Source organism: Haliotis asinina, chromosome 7, assembly GCF_037392515.1.
Source record: "Haliotis asinina isolate JCU_RB_2024 chromosome 7, JCU_Hal_asi_v2, whole genome shotgun sequence".
NCBI classification, from domain to species: Eukaryota; Metazoa; Mollusca; class Gastropoda; order Lepetellida; family Haliotidae; genus Haliotis; species Haliotis asinina.
This window is the reverse complement of record NC_090286.1, coordinates 24882186-24908503: the sequence shown is the minus strand read 5'-3', so window position 1 is coordinate 24908503 and position 26318 is coordinate 24882186. Positions and strand designations below refer to the sequence as shown.

Here is a 26318-nt window from a genome sequence, read left to right as displayed (position 1 = left end):
TTTTAAGAGAGAATGTCCCTTTTCAGTATTGGTGTTCATTTCTCAAAGAATGGCGAGGTTCCATTTTTTTACACAAGGATGTATACGCAATTGGCAAGCGTCAACAAAGTTAGCGAGATTGCGTGAGTCGTCTCTTTCGACCGGCATAGTCGGTACAAGCTGACGACAGTGAGATTTCACAGCTATAACAACACTGTGGTGATGTTTATTAATAACCACAGAAGGGTATGCTGAATATTGGAAAAGGGGGATACCTGTTACGCTCATATGTCTTAGATTAATATTTACACATATCCTTATATATGGGACGGTTGATTTCCTAGTGGTCAAAACGTTTGCTCATCACGCTGAGGACCCAGGTCCTATTCCCAACATGAGTAAAAATTATGAAGCCCATTTCTGCTGTGATATTGCTGGAATATTGCTAGTTTACTCACTCACTCGCTCACTCACTCACTCACTCACTCACTCACTCACCCACCGACCCACTCACTCACTCCTCATGCAATAATTATTGCAGAAAACATATCAGATCAGAAACCACAATATTGGTTCCAGCCATATGCTGATCAAAAAGCACTTCAGCCATGGCAACAAAATACTTGTGCACGGTCTGCACAAAAAATATTTCATATGACTTCAAACGTTTCTGATCATGAGCCAGAAGCCTAGAAGGAAACATTCTTCAACCTATGTCATGCACAGTTTATTTGTAAGACTGTTTTCAACTCTTTTACTGGCTCAGACCTACCTTCTTGACAGGGTGATAATCGTATGGTGGTGCCAGTTGCCAGTTGATGCTTTTGTCTTCGAAGCTGCTTCTTTCACCCCTGGTGTTCACTGCTGTCTGTCAACAGTGGCAAATTTACTTTTATAAAGTTGACGAGGTGTCAAACAGTTTGCAGTTGGGGAACTTGTTGACAAATTCAAAGGCAGTCTTTATCACGGGAAGTACATACGCAAACTATTCAAGGTTACCGCACATATTTCATAGTAGACTCAAGACCGAAGTTCGCGTGAAAATAATCCCACAGTTTTGCGTTTGGTTTTGTTTATTGTGTGGAGTTGCTGTGGGGCAGCCTAGTGGTTAGAACGTCAACTCGTCCAAGGCCTTGTTTCGATTCCCCATAAGGGTAAAATGTGTGAATCCCATTGCTGGTGTCCACCTCCGTGAAACTGCTGGAATAATGCTAAAAGCGGCGTAAAACAATGCTCACGCACTAATTCTGTGGATATCATTGTGACTAATGTGTCTGTCCTAAATATTTACTGAGTAGAGGTGTACTAAAATTAGTGAAAAACAATGCACTTGTAATATGTTAATTGATAGATAGTTTTAATCTTAGAAAGTGAATTTCAGCAAATGCAGTTCTGCTAGATCATGCCGACAAATGCCTCAAACATTTCTAAATCCTACACATCAATAACAAATCAATATCAGTCTGTATTTGTGTAATAAGGCGAGGACCCCGCAAGTTCGACAACTTTTGCCCAGTCCCATTAACTATTTACGTCAATGAAATATATTTGAAAAACAAAACGTGTTCAAAGGAGTGGAAACATTGGCTGATCATTGTTATCTGCTCACTCGCATTGTTGGAACATTGCTAAAAGCGACGTAAAACTAAACTCACTCACACACTGTTACCTAACTCCAGTTAGTTTTATTAATAGATATAGAGAAAATATTAGTCACGTGTACTATTTCGGCCACTTGTCGAGACCCAATTGACACTTCTCTGAAAAAAACAATCAGGTGATCAATTGAGAAACGAACACGTTTCATAACGTAAATTAAGAGGTTCAGATTCTGCATTACACAGTTACGTTCGGATACAGATCCTTATGCTTTTGTAAACATGGGGCGGTGGGGTAGCCTAATGGTTTAAGCATTCACTCGTCACGCCGAAGACCCGGGTTCGATTCCCTACATGGGTACAATGTGTGAAGCCCATTTTCTTGTGTCCCCCCCCGTGGAATTGCTGGAATATTGCTAAAAAGCGGCGTAAAACTAAACTCACTCACTCACTAGCTCCTAGACCATGTGTACGGAAAAGTTTATATTGTATAATATCCGTAATGCATAAAGAGCGTCTACGTCACAGAAACAATTTGTCATAATGCGACAAGGGAACAGGCATCCAACACTTTTTTTTGTAGTTGTAGATTTATGAATGTAGATATTGACGGGTATATTTCCCGAATAATATAAATCTTTGATATTATTATATTACAAAAATTAAAAATTGGAAGTATAATTGAACACAGACATCGTATCTCCTGCATGTTATCACTAGGAATGTGGCAGACAGGCACAGTAATGATTTTCACATGCGGTTTGGAGGCGTTCACATGATTTTATATACAGCGATCAAGGAAAAAACAAGGTGAAACTGTGTGGACAAAAATAGGAAAATGTCCAGTGAATGATTTTCCCCTCCGGGGACGTTGATGATTTACGGATAAATTACTGAAAGTGGCGTAAAACAATAATCAATTACTGAAGTGCAATTAATTTATGATGCCATTAATCAACAGGGGTGTGAATGTTCCAGGCTTTTCGAACGGTAAAACAGAGTTGCGCCCCTTGAACTATCAGAAAGGCGATCGTTGGTTCAAACTGTAAAGCAGAGATCTGTCAGTATCATGTCCGAGCGTGGGTTTCATCAAAACATCTGTAACGTGGATCACTTCCTAACTACAGACCAATGACACCTTATTTAAGCTGGAATTCAGTTTAAAAAATGCAATGAACTAAACTAACTCACTCACTAACTCACTCATTAAACACAACGATTTAACCATATGTGAACCATAGCTGTCAAACATAGTTTACATACAGCAAAACACGGCGCAATTCAAAGTGAATAGTTACGAAAATCAAAACGATTCAGAAGCAACAAATCAATGACCCTTTGACTGAATACAAACATCCCGAAAGTAATCGCCCGCATTGTGGGATATCCGGATAAACAGACCCTCAACCATTGAGGTTTAACTGTAATATATACATACACTCTTTCAGATTGAGGGAACCCTCAAGCCTTAGGGACAGTTTAGCTTTATATTCCGATTCGTCCACAACAAGCCTGGTATGTGACAAGCTTGTATAAAGAACAGGGTTTAGGAAATAATTATACGACAAGTAAAGTACAACTGATGTTTTATTACACCATATACTGCTTTTACAAAGGAATGGACTTTCGTCCAAACTCCGACACCCTCAGTCTGGCCCAAGAATGATTCATCAATGCAAATACATACACGTGTACACAGACTTATGGAATTGTTTGTGCAGTTCAACACTATTCAGTGTTACCTCTATCGCGTGACCTACAAAGACCAGCTGTCACTTATCAGCGACGAACAGGCCACACACGAGAATACAAAGCGAACTGTCCTCAACGTCAGCCTCGGTGGCCAAGTGGTAAGGCGTCGGTCTCGTAAACCGAAGATCCTGGGTTCAATCCCCAGTCGGGGCTCATTTTGTTTCACACTTTAAAATGATGCGAACCATTGACCATATGGGAAAATGCCTAGTCTTGTGTTAACGTATGAAAACAACGGATGATTAAATATATACTGCATGAAAGGCTCAGTCTGGAACGTTTCAGTTGAATATTCATTTCGAAATTTCTCTTCTGACCACATCAATAAACAATCGGGCTTAACTGGTTTTCATTCTAAGATTTCTGATGGGTATACAACTCAAGTTGTCTTTGAAAGATGACAGTCACATATCTATCACATCTCATATGCCCTTGACTCGTTGGAATATACTGACACGTATGAAAGAAGGTGAAGGTTGCAGCTATGATATTCTTTAGTGACAGAGGCCGAGAAGTTGTGTTGCAGGAAAACTAATTGGACTAACGATAATGATGCAATACGCTGAACAATGTATGCTGGACGTTTATTTCAGGTGTGCAAATTGTGTCTAGATCCTGTCAGTAAGAACTTAATTTACGAACAATTATAACTGAGTGTGACATTAGAGTATACGTCATTTATTTGGCGTACTTTACAGGGACTTTCTCACACATAGTGCAAATTTGAATCACATGACCATGGGTAAGATTTGTCACTTAGATATGGCTGAAAAAGTGCCTTATTCCCATTGTGTTTGTTTGCCCTTTGTCAGCCTCGGTGGCCAAGTGGTAAGGCGTCGGTCTCGTAAACCGAAGATCCTGTGTTCAATCCCCAGTCGGGGCTTTTTTTTACTGATCAAGAAAACATTCACGAGAGGTCGGATCCCACAGAACTGAACCTAAATTCTCCCTTAACATCTTGTAGATAAACGTATGCGGTACATCCCTGGAGAAAGGGATGAGTGAGAAGAAGAGCATGTGGAAGTCACTTAGTATATGATAGGTGCAGGCTCAGTTTGATACGTTTCACTTGATTATATATTTCGAAATTTCTCTTTTGACCAAATGAAGAAAAACAACAATGAAAAGCAGTACAGTCTCACTCTCGATAAAAATCAGGAAGATACCACTTACCTTTAGCAAAGTATGAAAGGAAAGGTCTGTCATGTAGATGTATGAGGTGCACTGAGTTTCACTGCCAGTGACATGTGACACAATTCCATTGACTCTCAGCAAGGACCATTCATATGAAGTAAACGTATAAACGTTGCTGTGCTGTGCTCCCCCTTGGCCAAATGGTGAGGCGTCGGGCTGATAAACTGGAGGAGATCTCAGGTTCAATCCACAATTGGGCTTAACTGGATTTTCATTCTTCGCTCGGTAAGGGGTATACAACTCAGGTTGTCTTTGAAAGATGACAGTCACATATCTATCACATCTCATATGCCCTTGACTCGTTGGAATATACTGACACGTATGAAAGAAGGTGAAGGTTGCAGCTATGATATTCTTTAGTGACAGAGGCCGAGAAGTTGTGTTGCAGGAAAACTAATTGGACTAACGATACTGATGCAATACGCTGAAAAATGTATGCTGGACGTTTATTTCAAGTGTGCAAATTGTGTGTAGATCCTGTCAGTAAGAACTTAATTTACGAACAATTATAACTGAGTGTGACATTAGAGTATACGTCATTTATTTGGCATACTTTACAGGGACTTCCTCACACATAGTGCAAATTTGAATCACATGACCATGGGTAAGATTTGTCACTTAGATATGGCTGAAAAAGTGCCTTATTCCCATTGTGTTTGTTTGCCCTTTGTCAGCCTCGGTGGCCAAGTGGTAAGGCGTCGGTCTCGTAAACCGAAGATCCTGGGTTCAATCCCCAGTCGGGGCTTTTTCTTTTGTAGAAATATAGCAGTTGATATGTATGGTACATATTTCATACCTGCACTACTTTGACCACTCTGTATTCACAGTCGTATTTCACGTGGTTTGCACTACTTTAGTTGCATTAAGAAATGAACCAACGTCTATTGGCATTTATCAACGAACATGAAAGCCTTACAAACTAAGCACACCCTTAACAACAGCCTCGGTGGCCAAGTGGTAAGGCGTCGGTCTCGTAAACCGAAGATCCTGGGTTCAATCCCCAGTCGGGGCTTTTTCTTTTGTAGAAATATAGCAGTTGATATGTATGGTGCATATTTCATACCTGCACTACTTTGACCACTCTGTATTCACAGTCGTATTTCACGTGGTTTGCACTACTTTAGTTGCATTAAGAAATGAACCAACGTCTATTGGCATTTATCAACGAACATGAAAGCCTTACAAACTAAGCACACCCTTAGCAACAGCCTCGGTGGCCAAGTGGTAAGGCGTTGGTCTCGTAAACCGAAGATCCTGGGTTCAATCCCCAGTCGGGGCTCATTTTTTTACTGATCAACAAAACATTCACGAGAGGTCGGGTCCCACAGAACTGAACCATGGACAAGCTAAATTCTCCCTTGACATCTTGCAGATAAACGTATGCGGTACATCCCTGGAGAAAGGGATGAGTGAGAAGAAGAGCATGTGGAAGTCATTTCAAATACCACATGTGTAAACTGCACAACAAAAATTGAGAAAAGTACACAGACAAACGGAGACGAATCCATTACTATCTGCTAGTATATGATAGGTGCAGGCTCAGTTTGATACGTTTCACTTGATTATATATTTCGAAATTTCTCTTTTGACCAAATGAAGAAAAACAACAATGAAAAGCAGTACAGTCTCACTCTCGATAAAAATCAGGAAGATACCACTTACCTTTAGCAAAGTATGAAAGGAAAGGTCTGTCATGTAGATGTATGAGGTGCACTGAGTTTCACTGCCAGTGACATGTGACACAATTCCATTGACTCTCAGCAAGGACCATTCATATGAAGTAAACGTATAAACGTTGCTGTGCTGTGCTCCCCCTTGGCCAAATGGTGAGGCGTCGGGCTGTTAAACTGGAGGAGATCTCAGGTTCAATCCACAATTGGGCTTAACTGGATTTTCATTCTTCGCTCGGTAAGGGGTATACAACTCAGGTTGTCTTTGAAAGATGACAGTCACATATCTATCACATCTCATATGCCCTTGACTCGTTGGAATATACTGACACGTATGAAAGAAGGTGAAGGTTGCAGCTATGATATTCTTTAGTGACAGAGGCCGAGAAGTTGTGTTGCAGGAAAACTAATTGGACTAACGATACTGATGCAATGCGCTGAAACATGTATGCTGGACGTTTATTTCAGGTGTGCAAATTGTGTCTAGATCCTGCCAGTATGAACTTAATTTACGAACAATTATAACTGAGTGTGACATTAGAGTATACGTCATTTATTTGGCATACTTTACAGGGACTTCCTCACACATAGTGCAAATTTGAATCACATGACCATGGGTAAGATTTGTCACTTAGATATGGCTGAAAAAGTGCCTTATTCCAATTGTGTTTGTTTGCCCTTTGTCAGCCTCGGTGGCCAAGTGGTAAGGCGTCGGTCTCGTAAACCGAAGATCCTGGGTTCAATCCCCAGTCGGGGCTTTTTCTTTTGTAGAAATATAGCAGTTGATATGTATGGTACATATTTCATACCTGCACTACTTTGACCACTCTGTATTCACAGTCGTATTTCACGTGGTTTGCACTACTTTAGTTGCATTAAGAAATGAACCAACGTCTATTGGCATTTATCAACGAACATGAAAGCCTTACAAACTAAGCACACCCTTAACAACAGCCTCGGTGGCCAAGTGGTAAGGCGTCGGTCTCGTAAACCGAAGATCCTGGGTTCAATCCCCAGTCGGGGCTTTTTCTTTTGTAGAAATATAGCAGTTGATATGTATGGTACATATTTCATACCTGCACTACTTTGACCACTCTGTATTCACAGTCGTATTTCACGTGGTTTGCACTACTTTAGTTGCATTAAGAAATGAACCAACGTCTATTGGCATTTATCAACGAACATGAAAGCCTTACAAACTAAGCACACCCTTAACAACAGCCTCGGTGGCCAAGTGGTAAGGCGTCGGTCTCGTAAACCGAAGATCCTGGGTTCAATCCCCAGTCGGGGCTTTTTCTTTTGTAGAAATATAGCAGTTGATATGTATGGTGCATATTTCATACCTGCACTACTTTGACCACTCTGTATTCACAGTCGTATTTCACGTGGTTTGCACTACTTTAGTTGCATTAAGAAATGAACCAACGTCTATTGGCATTTATCAACGAACATGAAAGCCTTACAAACTAAGCACACCCTTAGCAACAGCCTCGGTGGCCAAGTGGTAAGGCGTTGGTCTCGTAAACCGAAGATCCTGGGTTCAATCCCCAGTCGGGGCTCATTTTTTTACTGATCAACAAAACATTCACGAGAGGTCGGGTCCCACAGAACTGAACCATGGACAAGCTAAATTCTCCCTTGACATCTTGCAGATAAACGTATGCGGTACATCCCTGGAGAAAGGGATGAGTGAGAAGAAGAGCATGTGGAAGTCATTTCAAATACCACATGTGTAAACTGCACAACAAAAATTGAGAAAAGTACACAGACAAACGGAGACGAATCCATTACTATCTGCTAGTATATGATAGGTGCAGGCTCAGTTTGATACGTTTCACTTGATTATATATTTCGAAATTTCTCTTTTGACCAAATGAAGAAAAACAACAATGAAAAGCAGTACAGTCTCACTCTCGATAAAAATCAGGAAGATACCACTTACCTTTAGCAAAGTATGAAAGGAAAGGTCTGTCATGTAGATGTATGAGGTGCACTGAGTTTCACTGCCAGTGACATGTGACACAATTCCATTGACTCTCAGCAAGGACCATTCATATGAAGTAAACGTATAAACGTTGCTGTGCTGTGCTCCCCCTTGGCCAAATGGTGAGGCGTCGGGCTGATAAACTGGAGGAGATCTCAGGTTCAATCCACAATTGGGCTTAACTGGATTTTCATTCTTCGCTCGGTAAGGGGTATACAACTCAGGTTGTCTTTGAAAGATGACAGTCACATATCTATCACATCTCATATGCCCTTGACTCGTTGGAATATACTGACACGTATGAAAGAAGGTGAAGGTTGCAGCTATGATATTCTTTAGTGACAGAGGCCGAGAAGTTGTGTTGCAGGAAAACTAATTGGACTAACGATACTGATGCAATGCGCTGAAACATGTATGCTGGACGTTTATTTCAGGTGTGCAAATTGTGTCTAGATCCTGCCAGTATGAACTTAATTTACGAACAATTATAACTGAGTGTGACATTAGAGTATACGTCATTTATTTGGCATACTTTACAGGGACTTCCTCACACATAGTGCAAATTTGAATCACATGACCATGGGTAAGATTTGTCACTTAGATATGGCTGAAAAAGTGCCTTATTCCAATTGTGTTTGTTTGCCCTTTGTCAGCCTCGGTGGCCAAGTGGTAAGGCGTCGGTCTCGTAAACCGAAGATCCTGGGTTCAATCCCCAGTCGGGGCTTTTTCTTTTGTAGAAATATAGCAGTTGATATGTATGGTACATATTTCATACCTGCACTACTTTGACCACTCTGTATTCACAGTCGTATTTCACGTGGTTTGCACTACTTTAGTTGCATTAAGAAATGAACCAACGTCTATTGGCATTTATCAACGAACATGAAAGCCTTACAAACTAAGCACACCCTTAACAACAGCCTCGGTGGCCAAGTGGTAAGGCGTCGGTCTCGTAAACCGAAGATCCTGGGTTCAATCCCCAGTCGGGGCTTTTTCTTTTGTAGAAATATAGCAGTTGATATGTATGGTGCATATTTCATACCTGCACTACTTTGACCACTCTGTATTCACAGTCGTATTTCACGTGGTTTGCACTACTTTAGTTGCATTAAGAAATGAACCAACGTCTATTGGCATTTATCAACGAACATGAAAGCCTTACAAACTAAGCACACCCTTAACAACAGCCTCGGTGGCCAAGTGGTAAGGCGTCGGTCTCGTAAACCGAAGATCCTGGGTTCAATCCCCAGTCGGGGCTTTTTCTTTTGTAGAAATATAGCAGTTGATATGTATGGTGCATATTTCATACCTGCACTACTTTGACCACTCTGTATTCACAGTCGTATTTCACGTGGTTTGCACTACTTTAGTTGCATTAAGAAATGAACCAACGTCTATTGGCATTTATCAACGAACATGAAAGCCTTACAAACTAAGCACACCCTTAGCAACAGCCTCGGTGGCCAAGTGGTAAGGCGTTGGTCTCGTAAACCGAAGATCCTGGGTTCAATCCCCAGTCGGGGCTCATTTTTTTACTGATCAACAAAACATTCACGAGAGGTCGGGTCCCACAGAACTGAACCATGGACAAGCTAAATTCTCCCTTGACATCTTGCAGATAAACGTATGCGGTACATCCCTGGAGAAAGGGATGAGTGAGAAGAAGAGCATGTGGAAGTCATTTCAAATACCACATGTGTAAACTGCACAACAAAAATTGAGAAAAGTACACAGACAAACGGAGACGAATCCATTACTATCTGCTAGTATATGATAGGTGCAGGCTCAGTTTGATACGTTTCACTTGATTATATATTTCGAAATTTCTCTTTTGACCAAATGAAGAAAAACAACAATGAAAAGCAGTACAGTCTCACTCTCGATAAAAATCAGGAAGATACCACTTACCTTTAGCAAAGTATGAAAGGAAAGGTCTGTCATGTAGATGTATGAGGTGCACTGAGTTTCACTGCCAGTGACATGTGACACAATTCCATTGACTCTCAGCAAGGACCATTCATATGAAGTAAACGTATAAACGTTGCTGTGCTGTGCTCCCCCTTGGCCAAATGGTGAGGCGTCGGGCTGTTAAACTGGAGGAGATCTCAGGTTCAATCCACAATTGGGCTTAACTGGATTTTCATTCTTCGCTCGGTAAGGGGTATACAACTCAGGTTGTCTTTGAAAGATGACAGTCACATATCTATCACATCTCATATGCCCTTGACTCGTTGGAATATACTGACACGTATGAAAGAAGGTGAAGGTTGCAGCTATGATATTCTTTAGTGACAGAGGCCGAGAAGTTGTGTTGCAGGAAAACTAATTGGACTAACGATACTGATGCAATGCGCTGAAACATGTATGCTGGACGTTTATTTCAGGTGTGCAAATTGTGTCTAGATCCTGCCAGTATGAACTTAATTTACGAACAATTATAACTGAGTGTGACATTAGAGTATACGTCATTTATTTGGCATACTTTACAGGGACTTCCTCACACATAGTGCAAATTTGAATCACATGACCATGGGTAAGATTTGTCACTTAGATATGGCTGAAAAAGTGCCTTATTCCAATTGTGTTTGTTTGCCCTTTGTCAGCCTCGGTGGCCAAGTGGTAAGGCGTCGGTCTCGTAAACCGAAGATCCTGGGTTCAATCCCCAGTCGGGGCTTTTTCTTTTGTAGAAATATAGCAGTTGATATGTATGGTACATATTTCATACCTGCACTACTTTGACCACTCTGTATTCACAGTCGTATTTCACGTGGTTTGCACTACTTTAGTTGCATTAAGAAATGAACCAACGTCTACTGGCATTTATCAACGAACATGAAAGCCTTACAAACTAAGCACACCCTTAACAACAGCCTCGGTGGCCAAGTGGTAAGGCGTCGGTCTCGTAAACCGAAGATCCTGGGTTCAATCACCAGTGGGGGCTTTTTCTTTTGTAGAAATATAGCAGTTGATATGTATGGTGCATATTTCATACCTGCACTACTTTGACCACTCTGTATTCACAGTCGTATTTCACGTGGTTTGCACTACTTTAGTTGCATTAAGAAATGAACCAACGTCTATTGGCATTTATCAACGAACATGAAAGCCTTACAAACTAAGCACACCCTTAGCAACAGCCTCGGTGGCCAAGTGGTAAGGCGTCGGTCTCGTAAACCGAAGATCCTGGGTTCAATCCCCAGTCGGGGCTCATTTTTTTACTGATCAACAAAACATTCACGAGAGGTCGGGTCCCACAGAACTGAACCATGGACAAGCTAAATTCTCCCTTGACATCTTGCAGATAAACGTATGCGGTACATCCCTGGAGAAAGGGATGAGTGAGAAGAAGAGCATGTGGAAGTCATTTCAAATACCACATGTGTAAACTGCACAACAAAAATTGAGAAAAGTACACAGACAAACGGAGACGAATCCATTACTATCTGCTAGTATATGATAGGTGCAGGCTCAGTTTGATACGTTTCACTTGATTATATATTTCGAAATTTCTCTTTTGACCAAATGAAGAAAAACAACAATGAAAAGCAGTACAGTCTCACTCTCGATAAAAATCAGGAAGATACCACTTACCTTTAGCAAAGTATGAAAGGAAAGGTCTGTCATGTAGATGTATGAGGTGCACTGAGTTTCACTGCCAGTGACATGTGACACAATTCCATTGACTCTCAGCAAGGACCATTCATATGAAGTAAACGTATAAACGTTGCTGTGCTGTGCTCCCCCTTGGCCAAATGGTGAGGCGTCGGGCTGATAAACTGGAGGAGATCTCAGGTTCAATCCACAATTGGGCTTAACTGGATTTTCATTCTTCGCTCGGTAAGGGGTATACAACTCAGGTTGTCTTTGAAAGATGACAGTCACATATCTATCACATCTCATATGCCCTTGACTCGTTGGAATATACTGACACGTATGAAAGAAGGTGAAGGTTGCAGCTATGATATTCTTTAGTGACAGAGGCCGAGAAGTTGTGTTGCAGGAAAACTAATTGGACTAACGATACTGATGCAATGCGCTGAAACATGTATGCTGGACGTTTATTTCAGGTGTGCAAATTGTGTCTAGATCCTGCCAGTATGAACTTAATTTACGAACAATTATAACTGAGTGTGACATTAGAGTATACGTCATTTATTTGGCATACTTTACAGGGACTTCCTCACACATAGTGCAAATTTGAATCACATGACCATGGGTAAGATTTGTCACTTAGATATGGCTGAAAAAGTGCCTTATTCCAATTGTGTTTGTTTGCTCTTTGTCAGCCTCGGTGGCCAAGTGGTAAGGCGTCGGTCTCGTAAACCGAAGATCCTGGGTTCAATCCCCAGTCGGGGCTTTTTCTTTTGTAGAAATATAGCAGTTGATATGTATGGTACATATTTCATACCTGCACTACTTTGACCACTCTGTATTCACAGTCGTATTTCACGTGGTTTGCACTACTTTAGTTGCATTAAGAAATGAACCAACGTCTATTGGCATTTATCAACGAACATGAAAGCCTTACAAACTAAGCACACCCTTAACAACAGCCTCGGTGGCCAAGTGGTAAGGCGTCGGTCTCGTAAACCGAAGATCCTGGGTTCAATCCCCAGTCGGGGCTTTTTCTTTTGTAGAAATATAGCAGTTGATATGTATGGTACATATTTCATACCTGCACTACTTTGACCACTCTGTATTCACAGTCGTATTTCACGTGGTTTGCACTACTTTAGTTGCATTAAGAAATGAACCAACGTCTATTGGCATTTATCAACGAACATGAAATCCTTACAAACTAAGCACACCCTTAGCAACAGCCTCGGTGGCCAAGTGGTAAGGCGTCGGTCTCGTAAACCGAAGATCCTGGGTTCAATCCCCAGTTGGGGCTCATTTTTTTACTGATCAACAAAACATTCACGAGAGGTCGGGTCCCACAGAACTGAACCATGGACAAGCTAAATTCTCCCTTGACATCTTGCAGATAAACGTATGCGGTACATCCCTGGAGAAAGGGATGAGTGAGAAGAAGAGCATGTGGAAGTCATTTCAAATACCACATGTGTAAACTGCACAACAAAAATTGAGAAAAGTACACAGACAAACGGAGACGAATCCATTACTATCTGCTAGTATATGATAGGTGCAGGCTCAGTTTGATACGTTTCACTTGATTATATATTTCGAAATTTCTCTTTTGACCAAATGAAGAAAAACAACAATGAAAAGCAGTACAGTCTCACTCTCGATAAAAATCAGGAAGATACCACTTACCTTTAGCAAAGTATGAAAGGAAAGGTCTGTCATGTAGATGTATGAGGTGCACTGAGTTTCACTGCCAGTGACATGTGACACAATTCCATTGACTCTCAGCAAGGACCATTCATATGAAGTAAACGTATAAACGTTGCTGTGCTGTGCTCCCCCTTGGCCAAATGGTGAGGCGTCGGGCTGATAAACTGGAGGAGATCTCAGGTTCAATCCACAATTGGGCTTAACTGGATTTTCATTCTTCGCTCGGTAAGGGGTATACAACTCAGGTTGTCTTGAAAGATGACAGTCACATATCTATCACATCTCATATGCCCTTGACTCGTTGGAATATACTGACACGTATGAAAGAAGGTGAAGGTTGCAGCTATGATATTCTTTAGTGACAGAGGCCGAGAAGTTGTGTTGCAGGAAAACTGATTGGACTAACGATACTGATGCAATGCGCTGAAACATGTATGCTGGACGTTTATTTCAGGTGTGCAAATTGTGTCTAGATCCTGCCAGTATGAACTTAATTTACGAACAATTATAACTGAGTGTGACATTAGAGTATACGTCATTTATTTGGCATACTTTACAGGGACTTCCTCACACATAGTGCAAATTTGAATCACATGACCATGGGTAAGATTTGTCACTTAGATATGGCTGAAAAAGTGCCTTATTCCAATTGTGTTTGTTTGCCCTTTGTCAGCCTCGGTGGCCAAGTGGTAAGGCGTCGGTCTCGTAAACCGAAGATCCTGGGTTCAATCCCCAGTCGGGGCTTTTTCTTTTGTAGAAATATAGCAGTTGATATGTATGGTACATATTTCATACCTGCACTACTTTGACCACTCTGTATTCACAGTCGTATTTCACGTGGTTTGCACTACTTTAGTTGCATTAAGAAATGAACCAACGTCTATTGGCATTTATCAACGAACATGAAAGCCTTACAAACTAAGCACACCCTTAACAACAGCCTCGGTGGCCAAGTGGTAAGGCGTCGGTCTCGTAAACCGAAGATCCTGGGTTCAATCCCCAGTCGGGGCTTTTTCTTTTGTAGAAATATAGCAGTTGATATGTATGGTACATATTTCATACCTGCACTACTTTGACCACTCTGTATTCACAGTCGTATTTCACGTGGTTTGCACTACTTTAGTTGCATTAAGAAATGAACCAACGTCTATTGGCATTTATCAACGAACATGAAATCCTTACAAACTAAGCACACCCTTAGCAACAGCCTCGGTGGCCAAGTGGTAAGGCGTCGGTCTCGTAAACCGAAGATCCTGGGTTCAATCCCCAGTTGGGGCTCATTTTTTTACTGATCAACAAAACATTCACGAGAGGTCGGGTCCCACAGAACTGAACCATGGACAAGCTAAATTCTCCCTTGACATCTTGCAGATAAACGTATGCGGTACATCCCTGGAGAAAGGGATGAGTGAGAAGAAGAGCATGTGGAAGTCATTTCAAATACCACATGTGTAAACTGCACAACAAAAATTGAGAAAAGTACACAGACAAACGGAGACGAATCCATTACTATCTGCTAGTATATGATAGGTGCAGGCTCAGTTTGATACGTTTCACTTGATTATATATTTCGAAATTTCTCTTTTGACCAAATGAAGAAAAACAACAATGAAAAGCAGTACAGTCTCACTCTCGATAAAAATCAGGAAGATACCACTTACCTTTAGCAAAGTATGAAAGGAAAGGTCTGTCATGTAGATGTATGAGGTGCACTGAGTTTCACTGCCAGTGACATGTGACACAATTCCATTGACTCTCAGCAAGGACCATTCATATGAAGTAAACGTATAAACGTTGCTGTGCTGTGCTCCCCCTTGGCCAAATGGTGAGGCGTCGGGCTGATAAACTGGAGGAGATCTCAGGTTCAATCCACAATTGGGCTTAACTGGATTTTCATTCTTCGCTCGGTAAGGGGTATACAACTCAGGTTGTCTTGAAAGATGACAGTCACATATCTATCACATCTCATATGCCCTTGACTCGTTGGAATATACTGACACGTATGAAAGAAGGTGAAGGTTGCAGCTATGATATTCTTTAGTGACAGAGGCCGAGAAGTTGTGTTGCAGGAAAACTAATTGGACTAACGATACTGATGCAATGCGCTGAAACATGTATGCTGGACGTTTATTTCAGGTGTGCAAATTGTGTCTAGATCCTGCCAGTATGAACTTAATTTACGAACAATTATAACTGAGTGTGACATTAGAGTATACGTCATTTATTTGGCATACTTTACAGGGACTTCCTCACACATAGTGCAAATTTGAATCACATGACCATGGGTAAGATTTGTCACTTAGATATGGCTGAAAAAGTGCCTTATTCCAATTGTGTTTGTTTGCCCTTTGTCAGCCTCGGTGGCCAAGTGGTAAGGCGTCGGTCTCGTAAACCGAAGATCCTGGGTTCAATCCCCAGTCGGGGCTTTTTCTTTTGTAGAAATATAGCAGTTGATATGTATGGTACATATTTCATACCTGCACTACTTTGACCACTCTGTATTCACAGTCGTATTTCACGTGGTTTGCACTACTTTAGTTGCATTAAGAAATGAACCAACGTCTATTGGCATTTATCAACGAACATGAAAGCCTTACAAACTAAGCACACCCTTAACAACAGCCTCGGTGGCCAAGTGGTAAGGCGTCGGTCTCGTAAACCGAAGATCCTGGGTTCAATCCCCAGTCGGGGCTTTTTCTTTTGTAGAAATATAGCAGTTGATATGTATGGTGCATATTTCATACCTGCACTACTTTGACCACTCTGTATTCACAGTCGTATTTCACGTGGTTTGCACTACTTTAGTTGCATTAAGAAATGAACCAACGTCTATTGGCATTTATCAACGAACATGAAAGCCTTACAAACTAAGCACACCCTTAGCAACAGCCTCGGTGGCCAAGTGGTAAGGCGTTGGTCTCGTAAACCGAAGATCCTGGGTTCAATCCCCAGTTGGGGCTCATTTTTTTACTGATCAACAAAACATTCACGAGAGGTCGGGTCCCACAGAACTGAACCATGGACAAGCTAAATTCTCCCTTGACATCTTGCAGATAAACGTATGCGGTACATCCCTGGAGAAAGGGATGAGTGAGAAGAAGAGCATGTGGAAGTCATTTCAAATACCACATGTGTAAACTGCACAACAAAAATTGAGAAAAGTACACAGACAAACGGAGACGAATCCATTACTATCTGCTAGTATATGATAGGTGCAGGCTCAGTTTGATACGTTTCACTTGATTATATATTTCGAAATTTCTCTTTTGACCAAATGAAGAAAAACAACAATGAAAAGCAGTACAGTCTCACTCTCGATAAAAATCAGGAAGATACCACTTACCTTTAGCAAAGTATGAAAGGAAAGGTCTGTCATGTAGATGTATGAGGTGCACTGAGTTTCACTGCCAGTGACATGTGACACAATTCCATTGACTCTCAGCAAGGACCATTCATATGAAGTAAACGTATAAACGTTGCTGTGCTGTGCTCCCCCTTGGCCAAATGGTGAGGCGTCGGGCTGATAAACTGGAGGAGATCTCAGGTTCAATCCACAATTGGGCTTAACTGGATTTTCATTCTTCGCTCGGTAAGGGGTATACAACTCAGGTTGTCTTTGAAAGATGACAGTCACATATCTATCACATCTCATATGCCCTTGACTCGTTGGAATATACTGACACGTATGAAAGAAGGTGAAGGTTGCAGCTATGATATTCTTTAGTGACAGAGGCCGAGAAGTTGTGTTGCAGGAAAACTAATTGGACTAACGATACTGATGCAATGCGCTGAAACATGTATGCTGGACGTTTATTTCAGGTGTGCAAATTGTGTCTAGATCCTGCCAGTATGAACTTAATTTACGAACAATTATAACTGAGTGTGACATTAGAGTATACGTCATTTATTTGGCATACTTTACAGGGACTTCCTCACACATAGTGCAAATTTGAATCACATGACCATGGGTAAGATTTGTCACTTAGATATGGCTGAAAAAGTGCCTTATTCCAATTGTGTTTGTTTGCCCTTTGTCAGCCTCGGTGGCCAAGTGGTAAGGCGTCGGTCTCGTAAACCGAAGATCCTGGGTTCAATCCCCAGTCGGGGCTTTTTCTTTTGTAGAAATATAGCAGTTGATATGTATGGTACATATTTCATACCTGCACTACTTTGACCACTCTGTATTCACAGTCGTATTTCACGTGGTTTGCACTACTTTAGTTGCATTAAGAAATGAACCAACGTCTATTGGCATTTATCAACGAACATGAAAGCCTTACAAACTAAGCACACCCTTAGCAACAGCCTCGGTGGCCAAGTGGTAAGGCGTCGGTCTCGTAAACCGAAGATCCTGGGTTCAATCCCCAGTCGGGGCTCATTTTTTTACTGATCAACAAAACATTCACGAGAGGTCGGGTCCCACAGAACTGAACCATGGACAAGCTAAATTCTCCCTTGACATCTTGCAGATAAACGTATGCGGTACATCCCTGGAGAAAGGGATGAGTGAGAAGAAGAGCATGTGGAAGTCATTTCAAATACCACATGTGTAAACTGCACAACAAAAATTGAGAAAAGTACACAGACAAACGGAGACGAATCCATTACTATCTGCTAGTATATGATAGGTGCAGGCTCAGTTTGATACGTTTCACTTGATTATATATTTCGAAATTTCTCTTTTGACCAAATGAAGAAAAACAACAATGAAAAGCAGTACAGTCTCACTCTCGATAAAAATCAGGAAGATACCACTTACCTTTAGCAAAGTATGAAAGGAAAGGTCTGTCATGTAGATGTATGAGGTGCACTGAGTTTCACTGCCAGTGACATGTGACACAATTCCATTGACTCTCAGCAAGGACCATTCATATGAAGTAAACGTATAAACGTTGCTGTGCTGTGCTCCCCCTTGGCCAAATGGTGAGGCGTCGGGCTGATAAACTGGAGGAGATCTCAGGTTCAATCCACAATTGGGCTTAACTGGATTTTCATTCTTCGCTCGGTAAGGGGTATACAACTCAGGTTGTCTTTGAAAGATGACAGTCACATATCTATCACATCTCATATGCCCTTGACTCGTTGGAATATACTGACACGTATGAAAGAAGGTGAAGGTTGCAGCTATGATATTCTTTAGTGACAGAGGCCGAGAAGTTGTGTTGCAGGAAAACTAATTGGACTAACGATACTGATGCAATGCGCTGAAACATGTATGCTGGACGTTTATTTCAGGTGTGCAAATTGTGTCTAGATCCTGCCAGTATGAACTTAATTTACGAACAATTATAACTGAGTGTGACATTAGAGTATACGTCATTTATTTGGCATACTTTACAGGGACTTCCTCACACATAGTGCAAATTTGAATCACATGACCATGGGTAAGATTTGTCACTTAGATATGGCTGAAAAAGTGCCTTATTCCAATTGTGTTTGTTTGCCCTTTGTCAGCCTCGGTGGCCAAGTGGTAAGGCGTCGGTCTCGTAAACCGAAGATCCTGGGTTCAATCCCCAGTCGGGGCTTTTTCTTTTGTAGAAATATAGCAGTTGATATGTATGGTACATATTTCATACCTGCACTACTTTGACCACTCTGTATTCACAGTCGTATTTCACGTGGTTTGCACTACTTTAGTTGCATTAAGAAATGAACCAACGTCTATTGGCATTTATCAACGAACATGAAAGCCTTACAAACTAAGCACACCCTTAACAACAGCCTCGGTGGCCAAGTGGTAAGGCGTCGGTCTCGTAAACCGAAGATCCTGGGTTCAATCCCCAGTCGGGGCTTTTTCTTTTGTAGAAATATAGCAGTTGATATGTATGGTGCATATTTCATACCTGCACTACTTTGACCACTCTGTATTCACAGTCGTATTTCACGTGGTTTGCACTACTTTAGTTGCATTAAGAAATGAACCAACGTCTATTGGCATTTATCAACGAACATGAAAGCCTTACAAACTAAGCACACCCTTAGGAACAGCCTCGGTGGCCAAGTGGTAAGGCGTCGGTCTCGTAAACCGAAGATCCTGGGTTCAATCCCCAGTCGGGGCTCATTTTTTTACTGATCAACAAAACATTCACGAGAGGTCGGGTCCCACAGAACTGAACCATGGACAAGCTAAATTCTCCCTTGACATCTTGCAGATAAACGTATGCGGTACATCCCTGGAGAAAGGGATGAGTGAGAAGAAGAGCATGTGGAAGTCATTTCAAATACCACATGTGTAAACTGCACAACAAAAATTGAGAAAAGTACACAGACAAACGGAGACGAATCCATTACTATCTGCTAGTATATGATAGGTGCAGGCTCAGTTTGATACGTTTCACTTGATTATATATTTCGAAATTTCTCTTTTGACCAAATGAAGAAAAACAACAATGAAAAGCAGTACAGTCTCACTCTCGATAAAAATCAGGAAGATACCACTTACCTTTAGCAAAGTATGAAAGGAAAGGTCTGTCATGTAGATGTATGAGGTGCACTGAGTTTCACTGCCAGTGACATGTGACACAATTCCATTGACTCTCAGCAAGGACCATTCATATGAAGTAAACGTATAAACGTTGCTGTGCTGTGCTCCCCCTTGGCCAAATGGTGAGGCGTCGGGCTGATAAACTGGAGGAGATCTCAGGTTCAATCCACAATTGGGCTTAACTGGATTTTCATTCTTCGCTCGGTAAGGGGTATACAACTCAGGTTGTCTTTGAAAGATGACAGTCACATATCTATCACATCTCATATGCCCTTGACTCGTTGGAATATACTGACACGTATGAAAGAAGGTGAAGGTTGCAGCTATGATATTCTTTAGTGACAGAGGCCGAGAAGTTGTGTTGCAGGAAAACTAATTGGACTAACGATACTGATGCAATGCGCTGAAACATGTATGCTGGACGTTTATTTCAGGTGTGCAAATTGTGTCTAGATCCTGCCAGTATGAACTTAATTTACGAACAATTATAACTGAGTGTGACATTAGAGTATACGTCATTTATTTGGCATACTTTACAGGGACTTCCTCACACATAGTGCAAATTTGAATCACATGACCATGGGTAAGATTTGTCACTTAGATATGGCTGAAAAAGTGCCTTATTCCAATTGTGTTTGTTTGCCCTTTGTCAGCCTCGGTGGCCAAGTGGTAAGGCGTCGGTCTCGTAAACCGAAGATCCTGGGTTCAATCACCAGTCGGGGCTTTTTCTTTTGTAGAAATATAGCAGTTGATATGTATGGTACATATTTCATACCTGCACTACTTTGACCACTCTGTATTCACAGTCGTATTTCACGTGGTTTGCACTACTTTAGTTGCATTAAGAAATGAACCAACGTCTATTGGCATTTATCAACGAACATGAAAGCCTTACAAACTAAGCACACCCTTAACAACAGCCTCGGTGGCCAAGTGGTAAGGCGTCGGTCTCGTAAACCGAAGATCCTGGGTTCAATCCCCAGTCGGGGCTTTTTCTTTTGTAGAAATATAGCAGTTGATATGTATGGTGCATATTTCATACCTGCACTACTTTGACCACTCTGTATTCACAGTCGTATTTCACGTGGTTTGCACTACTTTAGTTGCATTAAGAAATGAACCAACGTCTATTGGCATTTATCAACGAACATGAAAGCCTTACAAACTAAGCACACCCTTAGGAACAGCCTCGGTGGCCAAGTGGTAAGGCGTCGGTCTCGTAAACCGAAGATCCTGGGTTCAATCCCCAGTCGGGGCTCATTTTTTTACTGATCAACAAAACATTCACGAGAGGTCGGGTCCCACAGAACTGAACCATGGACAAGCTAAATTCTCCCTTGACATCTTGCAGATAAACGTATGCGGTACATCCCTGGAGAAAGGGATGAGTGAGAAGAAGAGCATGTGGAAGTCATTTCAAATACCACATGTGTAAACTGCACAACAAAAATTGAGAAAAGTACACAGACAAACGGAGACGAATCCATTACTATCTGCTAGTATATGATAGGTGCAGGCTCAGTTTGATACGTTTCACTTGATTATATATTTCGAAATTTCTCTTTTGACCAAATGAAGAAAAACAACAATGAAAAGCAGTACAGTCTCACTCTCGATAAAAATCAGGAAGATACCACTTACCTTTAGCAAAGTATGAAAGGAAAGGTCTGTCATGTAGATGTATGAGGTGCACTGAGTTTCACTGCCAGTGACATGTGACACAATTCCATTGACTCTCAGCAAGGACCATTCATATGAAGTAAACGTATAAACGTTGCTGTGCTGTGCTCCCCCTTGGCCAAATGGTGAGGCGTCGGGCTGATAAACTGGAGGAGATCTCAGGTTCAATCCACAATTGGGCTTAACTGGATTTTCATTCTTCGCTCGGTAAGGGGTATACAACTCAGGTTGTCTTTGAAAGATGACAGTCACATATCTATCACATCTCATATGCCCTTGACTCGTTGGAATATACTGACACGTATGAAAGAAGGTGAAGGTTGCAGCTATGATATTCTTTAGTGACAGAGGCCGAGAAGTTGTGTTGCAGGAAAACTAATTGGACTAACGATACTGATGCAATGCGCTGAAACATGTATGCTGGACGTTTATTTCAGGTGTGCAAATTGTGTCTAGATCCTGCCAGTATGAACTTAATTTACGAACAATTATAACTGAGTGTGACATTAGAGTATACGTCATTTATTTGGCATACTTTACAGGGACTTCCTCACACATAGTGCAAATTTGAATCACATGACCATGGGTAAGATTTGTCACTTAGATATGGCTGAAAAAGTGCCTTATTCCAATTGTGTTTGTTTGCCCTTTGTCAGCCTCGGTGGCCAAGTGGTAAGGCGTCGGTCTCGTAAACCGAAGATCCTGGGTTCAATCACCAGTCGGGGCTTTTTCTTTTGTAGAAATATAGCAGTTGATATGTATGGTACATATTTCATACCTGCACTACTTTGACCACTCTGTATTCACAGTCGTATTTCACGTGGTTTGCACTACTTTAGTTGCATTAAGAAATGAACCAACGTCTATTGGCATTTATCAACGAACATGAAAGCCTTACAAACTAAGCACACCCTTAACAACAGCCTCGGTGGCCAAGTGGTAAGGCGTCGGTCTCGTAAACCGAAGATCCTGGGTTCAATCACCAGTCGGGGCTTTTTCTTTTGTAGAAATATAGCAGTTGATATGTATGGTGCATATTTCATACCTGCACTACTTTGACCACTCTGTATTCACAGTCGTATTTCACGTGGTTTGCACTACTTTAGTTGCATTAAGAAATGAACCAACGTCTATTGGCATTTATCAACGAACATGAAAGCCTTACAAACTAAGCACACCCTTAGCAACAGCCTCGGTGGCCAAGTGGTAAGGCGTCGGTCTCGTAAACCGAAGATCCTGGGTTCAATCCCCAGTCGGGGCTCATTTTTTTACTGATCAACAAAACATTCACGAGAGGTCGGGTCCCACAGAACTGAACCATGGACAAGCTAAATTCTCCCTTGACATCTTGCAGATAAACGTATGCGGTACATCCCTGGAGAAAGGGATGAGTGAGAAGAAGAGCATGTGGAAGTCATTTCAAATACCACATGTGTAAACTGCACAACAAAAATTGAGAAAAGTACACAGACAAACGGAGACGAATCCATTACTATCTGCTAGTATATGATAGGTGCAGGCTCAGTTTGATACGTTTCACTTGATTATATATTTCGAAATTTCTCTTTTGACCAAATGAAGAAAAACAACAATGAAAAGCAGTACAGTCTCACTCTCGATAAAAATCAGGAAGATACCACTTACCTTTAGCAAAGTATGAAAGGAAAGGTCTGTCATGTAGATGTATGAGGTGCACTGAGTTTCACTGCCAGTGACATGTGACACAATTCCATTGACTCTCAGCAAGGACCATTCATATGAAGTAAACGTATAAACGTTGCTGTGCTGTGCTCCCCCTTGGCCAAATGGTGAGGCGTCGGGCTGATAAACTGGAGGAGATCTCAGGTTCAATCCACAATTGGGCTTAACTGGATTTTCATTCTTCGCTCGGTAAGGGGTATACAACTCAGGTTGTCTTTGAAAGATGACAGTCACATATCTATCACATCTCATATGCCCTTGACTCGTTGGAATATACTGACACGTATGAAAGAAGGTGAAGGTTGCAGCTATGATATTCTTTAGTGACAGAGGCCGAGAAGTTGTGTTGCAGGAAAACTAATTGGACTAACGATACTGATGCAATGCGCTGAAACATGTATGCTGGACGTTTATTTCAGGTGTGCAAATTGTGTCTAGATCCTGCCAGTATGAACTTAATTTACGAACAATTATAACTGAGTGTGACATTAGAGTATACGTCATTTATTTGGCATACTTTACAGGGACTTCCTCACACATAGTGCAAATTTGAATCACATGACCATGGGTAAGATTTGTCACTTAGATATGGCTGAAAAAGTGCCTTATTCCAATTGTGTTTGTTTGCCCTTTGTCAGCCTCGGTGGCCAAGTGGTAAGGCGTCGGTCTCGTAAACCGAAGATCCTGGGTTCAATCCCCAGTCGGGGCTTTTTCTTTTGTAGAAATATAGCAGTTGATATGTATGGTACATATTTCATACCTGCACTACTTTGACCACTCTGTATTCACAGTCGTATTTCACGTGGTTTGCACTACTTTAGTTGCATTAAGAAATGAACCAACGTCTATTGGCATTTATCAACGAACATGAAAGCCTTACAAACTAAGCACACCCTTAACAACAGCCTCGGTGGCCAAGTGGTAAGGCGTCGGTCTCGTAAACCGAAGATCCTGGGTTCAATCACCAGTCGGGGCTTTTTCTTTTGTAGAAATATAGCAGTTGATATGTATGGTGCATATTTCATACCTGCACTACTTTGACCACTCTGTATTCACAGTCGTATTTCACGTGGTTTGCACTACTTTAGTTGCATTAAGAAATGAACCAACGTCTATTGGCATTTATCAACGAACATGAAAGCCTTACAAACTAAGCACACCCTTAGCAACAGCCTCGGTGGCCAAGTGGTAAGGCGTCGGTCTCGTAAACCGAAGATCCTGGGTTCAATCCCCAGTCGGGGCTCATTTTGTTTACTGATCAACAAAACATTCACGAGAGGTCGGGTCCCACAGAACTGAACCATGGACAAGCTAAATTCTCCCTTGACATCTTGCAGATAAACGTATGCGGTACATCCCTGGAGAAAGGGATGAGTGAGAAGAAGAGCATGTGGAAGTCATTTCAAATACCACATGTGTAAACTGCACAACAAAAATTGAGAAAAGTACACAGACAAACGGAGACGAATCCATTACTATCTGCTAGTATATGATAGGTGCAGGCTCAGTTTGATACGTTTCACTTGATTATATATTTCGAAATTTCTCTTTTGACCAAATGAAGAAAAACAACAATGAAAAGCAGTACAGTCTCACTCTCGATAAAAATCAGGAAGATACCACTTACCTTTAGCAAAGTATGAAAGGAAAGGTCTGTCATGTAGATATATGAGGTGCACTGAGTTTCACTGCCAGTGACATGTGACACAATTCCATTGACTCTCAGCAAGGACCATTCATATGAAGTAAACGTATAAACGTTGCTGTGCTGTGCTCCCCCTTGGCCAAATGGTGAGGCGTCGGGCTGATAAACTGGAGGAGATCTCAGGTTCAATCCACAATTGGGCTTAACTGGATTTTCATTCTTCGCTCGGTAAGGGGTATACAACTCAGGTTGTCTTTGAAAGATGACAGTCACATATCTATCACATCTCATATGCCCTTGACTCGTTGGAATATACTGACACGTATGAAAGAAGGTGAAGGTTGCAGCTATGATATTCTTTAGTGACAGAGGCCGAGAAGTTGTGTTGCAGGAAAACTAATTGGACTAACGATACTGATGCAATGCGCTGAAACATGTATGCTGGACGTTTATTTCAGGTGTGCAAATTGTGTCTAGATCCTGCCAGTATGAACTTAATTTACGAACAATTATAACTGAGTGTGACATTAGAGTATACGTCATTTATTTGGCATACTTTACAGGGACTTCCTCACACATAGTGCAAATTTGAATCACATGACCATGGGTAAGATTTGTCACTTAGATATGGCTGAAAAAGTGCCTTATTCCAATTGTGTTTGTTTGCCCTTTGTCAGCCTCGGTGGCCAAGTGGTAAGGCGTCGGTCTCGTAAACCGAAGATCCTGGGTTCAATCCCCAGTCGGGGCTTTTTCTTTTGTAGAAATATAGCAGTTGATATGTATGGTACATATTTCATACCTGCACTACTTTGACCACTCTGTATTCACAGTCGTATTTCACGTGGTTTGCACTACTTTAGTTGCATTAAGAAATGAACCAACGTCTATTGGCATTTATCAACGAACATGAAAGCCTTACAAACTAAGCACACCCTTAGCAACAGCCTCGGTGGCCAAGTGGTAAGGCGTCGGTCTCGTAAACCGAAGATCCTGGGTTCAATCCCCAGTCGGGGCTTTTTCTTTTGTAGAAATATAGCAGTTGATATGTATGGTGCATATTTCATACCTGCACTACTTTGACCACTCTGTATTCACAGTCGTATTTCACGTGGTTTGCACTACTTTAGTTGCATTAAGAAATGAACCAACGTCTATTGGCATTTATCAACGAACATGAAAGCCTTACAAACTAAGCACACCCTTAACAACAGCCTCGGTGGCCAAGTGGTAAGGCGTCGGTCTCGTAAACCGAAGATCCTGGGTTCAATCCCCAGTAGGGGCTTTTTCTTTTGTAGAAATATAGCAGTTGATATGTATGGTGCATATTTCATACCTG

At 41.5% G+C, this 26318-nt stretch overlaps 42 non-coding genes across 42 annotated transcripts; all 42 read left to right on the top strand.

Annotated features, from left to right (window-relative positions):
• Positions 1–3410: 3410 nt before the first annotated feature.
• Trnat-cgu (transfer RNA threonine (anticodon CGU)) lies at positions 3411–3482 on the top strand. Its single transcript has one exon. It is a non-coding gene; the product is annotated as a tRNA-Thr (tRNA).
• Positions 3483–4140: 658 nt separating this feature from the next.
• Positions 4141–4212, top strand: Trnat-cgu (transfer RNA threonine (anticodon CGU)). The gene has a single exon. It is a non-coding gene; the product is annotated as a tRNA-Thr (tRNA).
• A 984-nt stretch (positions 4213–5196) lies between these two features.
• Trnat-cgu (transfer RNA threonine (anticodon CGU)) lies at positions 5197–5268 on the top strand. Its single transcript has one exon. It is a non-coding gene; the product is annotated as a tRNA-Thr (tRNA).
• Positions 5269–5463: 195 nt separating this feature from the next.
• Positions 5464–5535, top strand: Trnat-cgu (transfer RNA threonine (anticodon CGU)). Its single transcript has one exon. It is a non-coding gene; the product is annotated as a tRNA-Thr (tRNA).
• A 195-nt stretch (positions 5536–5730) lies between these two features.
• Positions 5731–5802, top strand: Trnat-cgu (transfer RNA threonine (anticodon CGU)). Its single transcript has one exon. It is a non-coding gene; the product is annotated as a tRNA-Thr (tRNA).
• A 1077-nt stretch (positions 5803–6879) lies between these two features.
• Positions 6880–6951, top strand: Trnat-cgu (transfer RNA threonine (anticodon CGU)). The gene has a single exon. It is a non-coding gene; the product is annotated as a tRNA-Thr (tRNA).
• Positions 6952–7146: 195 nt separating this feature from the next.
• Trnat-cgu (transfer RNA threonine (anticodon CGU)) lies at positions 7147–7218 on the top strand. The gene has a single exon. It is a non-coding gene; the product is annotated as a tRNA-Thr (tRNA).
• Positions 7219–7413: 195 nt separating this feature from the next.
• Positions 7414–7485, top strand: Trnat-cgu (transfer RNA threonine (anticodon CGU)). The gene has a single exon. It is a non-coding gene; the product is annotated as a tRNA-Thr (tRNA).
• Positions 7486–7680: 195 nt separating this feature from the next.
• Positions 7681–7752, top strand: Trnat-cgu (transfer RNA threonine (anticodon CGU)). The gene has a single exon. It is a non-coding gene; the product is annotated as a tRNA-Thr (tRNA).
• A 1077-nt stretch (positions 7753–8829) lies between these two features.
• Positions 8830–8901, top strand: Trnat-cgu (transfer RNA threonine (anticodon CGU)). Its single transcript has one exon. It is a non-coding gene; the product is annotated as a tRNA-Thr (tRNA).
• Positions 8902–9096: 195 nt separating this feature from the next.
• Trnat-cgu (transfer RNA threonine (anticodon CGU)) lies at positions 9097–9168 on the top strand. The gene has a single exon. It is a non-coding gene; the product is annotated as a tRNA-Thr (tRNA).
• A 195-nt stretch (positions 9169–9363) lies between these two features.
• Positions 9364–9435, top strand: Trnat-cgu (transfer RNA threonine (anticodon CGU)). The gene has a single exon. It is a non-coding gene; the product is annotated as a tRNA-Thr (tRNA).
• Positions 9436–9630: 195 nt separating this feature from the next.
• Trnat-cgu (transfer RNA threonine (anticodon CGU)) lies at positions 9631–9702 on the top strand. The gene has a single exon. It is a non-coding gene; the product is annotated as a tRNA-Thr (tRNA).
• A 1077-nt stretch (positions 9703–10779) lies between these two features.
• On the top strand, positions 10780–10851 carry Trnat-cgu (transfer RNA threonine (anticodon CGU)). Its single transcript has one exon. It is a non-coding gene; the product is annotated as a tRNA-Thr (tRNA).
• A 195-nt stretch (positions 10852–11046) lies between these two features.
• Trnat-cgu (transfer RNA threonine (anticodon CGU)) lies at positions 11047–11118 on the top strand. Its single transcript has one exon. It is a non-coding gene; the product is annotated as a tRNA-Thr (tRNA).
• A 195-nt stretch (positions 11119–11313) lies between these two features.
• Trnat-cgu (transfer RNA threonine (anticodon CGU)) lies at positions 11314–11385 on the top strand. The gene has a single exon. It is a non-coding gene; the product is annotated as a tRNA-Thr (tRNA).
• A 1077-nt stretch (positions 11386–12462) lies between these two features.
• On the top strand, positions 12463–12534 carry Trnat-cgu (transfer RNA threonine (anticodon CGU)). Its single transcript has one exon. It is a non-coding gene; the product is annotated as a tRNA-Thr (tRNA).
• A 195-nt stretch (positions 12535–12729) lies between these two features.
• Trnat-cgu (transfer RNA threonine (anticodon CGU)) lies at positions 12730–12801 on the top strand. The gene has a single exon. It is a non-coding gene; the product is annotated as a tRNA-Thr (tRNA).
• A 195-nt stretch (positions 12802–12996) lies between these two features.
• Positions 12997–13068, top strand: Trnat-cgu (transfer RNA threonine (anticodon CGU)). Its single transcript has one exon. It is a non-coding gene; the product is annotated as a tRNA-Thr (tRNA).
• A 1076-nt stretch (positions 13069–14144) lies between these two features.
• Positions 14145–14216, top strand: Trnat-cgu (transfer RNA threonine (anticodon CGU)). The gene has a single exon. It is a non-coding gene; the product is annotated as a tRNA-Thr (tRNA).
• A 195-nt stretch (positions 14217–14411) lies between these two features.
• Trnat-cgu (transfer RNA threonine (anticodon CGU)) lies at positions 14412–14483 on the top strand. Its single transcript has one exon. It is a non-coding gene; the product is annotated as a tRNA-Thr (tRNA).
• A 195-nt stretch (positions 14484–14678) lies between these two features.
• Trnat-cgu (transfer RNA threonine (anticodon CGU)) lies at positions 14679–14750 on the top strand. Its single transcript has one exon. It is a non-coding gene; the product is annotated as a tRNA-Thr (tRNA).
• Positions 14751–15826: 1076 nt separating this feature from the next.
• Trnat-cgu (transfer RNA threonine (anticodon CGU)) lies at positions 15827–15898 on the top strand. The gene has a single exon. It is a non-coding gene; the product is annotated as a tRNA-Thr (tRNA).
• A 195-nt stretch (positions 15899–16093) lies between these two features.
• On the top strand, positions 16094–16165 carry Trnat-cgu (transfer RNA threonine (anticodon CGU)). The gene has a single exon. It is a non-coding gene; the product is annotated as a tRNA-Thr (tRNA).
• A 195-nt stretch (positions 16166–16360) lies between these two features.
• On the top strand, positions 16361–16432 carry Trnat-cgu (transfer RNA threonine (anticodon CGU)). Its single transcript has one exon. It is a non-coding gene; the product is annotated as a tRNA-Thr (tRNA).
• A 1077-nt stretch (positions 16433–17509) lies between these two features.
• Positions 17510–17581, top strand: Trnat-cgu (transfer RNA threonine (anticodon CGU)). Its single transcript has one exon. It is a non-coding gene; the product is annotated as a tRNA-Thr (tRNA).
• A 195-nt stretch (positions 17582–17776) lies between these two features.
• Positions 17777–17848, top strand: Trnat-cgu (transfer RNA threonine (anticodon CGU)). The gene has a single exon. It is a non-coding gene; the product is annotated as a tRNA-Thr (tRNA).
• A 1077-nt stretch (positions 17849–18925) lies between these two features.
• Positions 18926–18997, top strand: Trnat-cgu (transfer RNA threonine (anticodon CGU)). The gene has a single exon. It is a non-coding gene; the product is annotated as a tRNA-Thr (tRNA).
• Positions 18998–19192: 195 nt separating this feature from the next.
• On the top strand, positions 19193–19264 carry Trnat-cgu (transfer RNA threonine (anticodon CGU)). The gene has a single exon. It is a non-coding gene; the product is annotated as a tRNA-Thr (tRNA).
• Positions 19265–19459: 195 nt separating this feature from the next.
• Trnat-cgu (transfer RNA threonine (anticodon CGU)) lies at positions 19460–19531 on the top strand. Its single transcript has one exon. It is a non-coding gene; the product is annotated as a tRNA-Thr (tRNA).
• A 1077-nt stretch (positions 19532–20608) lies between these two features.
• On the top strand, positions 20609–20680 carry Trnat-cgu (transfer RNA threonine (anticodon CGU)). Its single transcript has one exon. It is a non-coding gene; the product is annotated as a tRNA-Thr (tRNA).
• A 195-nt stretch (positions 20681–20875) lies between these two features.
• Trnat-cgu (transfer RNA threonine (anticodon CGU)) lies at positions 20876–20947 on the top strand. Its single transcript has one exon. It is a non-coding gene; the product is annotated as a tRNA-Thr (tRNA).
• A 195-nt stretch (positions 20948–21142) lies between these two features.
• Trnat-cgu (transfer RNA threonine (anticodon CGU)) lies at positions 21143–21214 on the top strand. The gene has a single exon. It is a non-coding gene; the product is annotated as a tRNA-Thr (tRNA).
• Positions 21215–22291: 1077 nt separating this feature from the next.
• Positions 22292–22363, top strand: Trnat-cgu (transfer RNA threonine (anticodon CGU)). Its single transcript has one exon. It is a non-coding gene; the product is annotated as a tRNA-Thr (tRNA).
• Positions 22364–22558: 195 nt separating this feature from the next.
• Trnat-cgu (transfer RNA threonine (anticodon CGU)) lies at positions 22559–22630 on the top strand. Its single transcript has one exon. It is a non-coding gene; the product is annotated as a tRNA-Thr (tRNA).
• A 195-nt stretch (positions 22631–22825) lies between these two features.
• Positions 22826–22897, top strand: Trnat-cgu (transfer RNA threonine (anticodon CGU)). The gene has a single exon. It is a non-coding gene; the product is annotated as a tRNA-Thr (tRNA).
• A 1077-nt stretch (positions 22898–23974) lies between these two features.
• Trnat-cgu (transfer RNA threonine (anticodon CGU)) lies at positions 23975–24046 on the top strand. Its single transcript has one exon. It is a non-coding gene; the product is annotated as a tRNA-Thr (tRNA).
• Positions 24047–24241: 195 nt separating this feature from the next.
• Trnat-cgu (transfer RNA threonine (anticodon CGU)) lies at positions 24242–24313 on the top strand. The gene has a single exon. It is a non-coding gene; the product is annotated as a tRNA-Thr (tRNA).
• Positions 24314–24508: 195 nt separating this feature from the next.
• Positions 24509–24580, top strand: Trnat-cgu (transfer RNA threonine (anticodon CGU)). The gene has a single exon. It is a non-coding gene; the product is annotated as a tRNA-Thr (tRNA).
• A 1078-nt stretch (positions 24581–25658) lies between these two features.
• Positions 25659–25730, top strand: Trnat-cgu (transfer RNA threonine (anticodon CGU)). Its single transcript has one exon. It is a non-coding gene; the product is annotated as a tRNA-Thr (tRNA).
• Positions 25731–25925: 195 nt separating this feature from the next.
• Positions 25926–25997, top strand: Trnat-cgu (transfer RNA threonine (anticodon CGU)). The gene has a single exon. It is a non-coding gene; the product is annotated as a tRNA-Thr (tRNA).
• Positions 25998–26192: 195 nt separating this feature from the next.
• Trnat-cgu (transfer RNA threonine (anticodon CGU)) lies at positions 26193–26264 on the top strand. Its single transcript has one exon. It is a non-coding gene; the product is annotated as a tRNA-Thr (tRNA).
• The last annotated feature ends 54 nt before the right edge of the window (positions 26265–26318 follow it).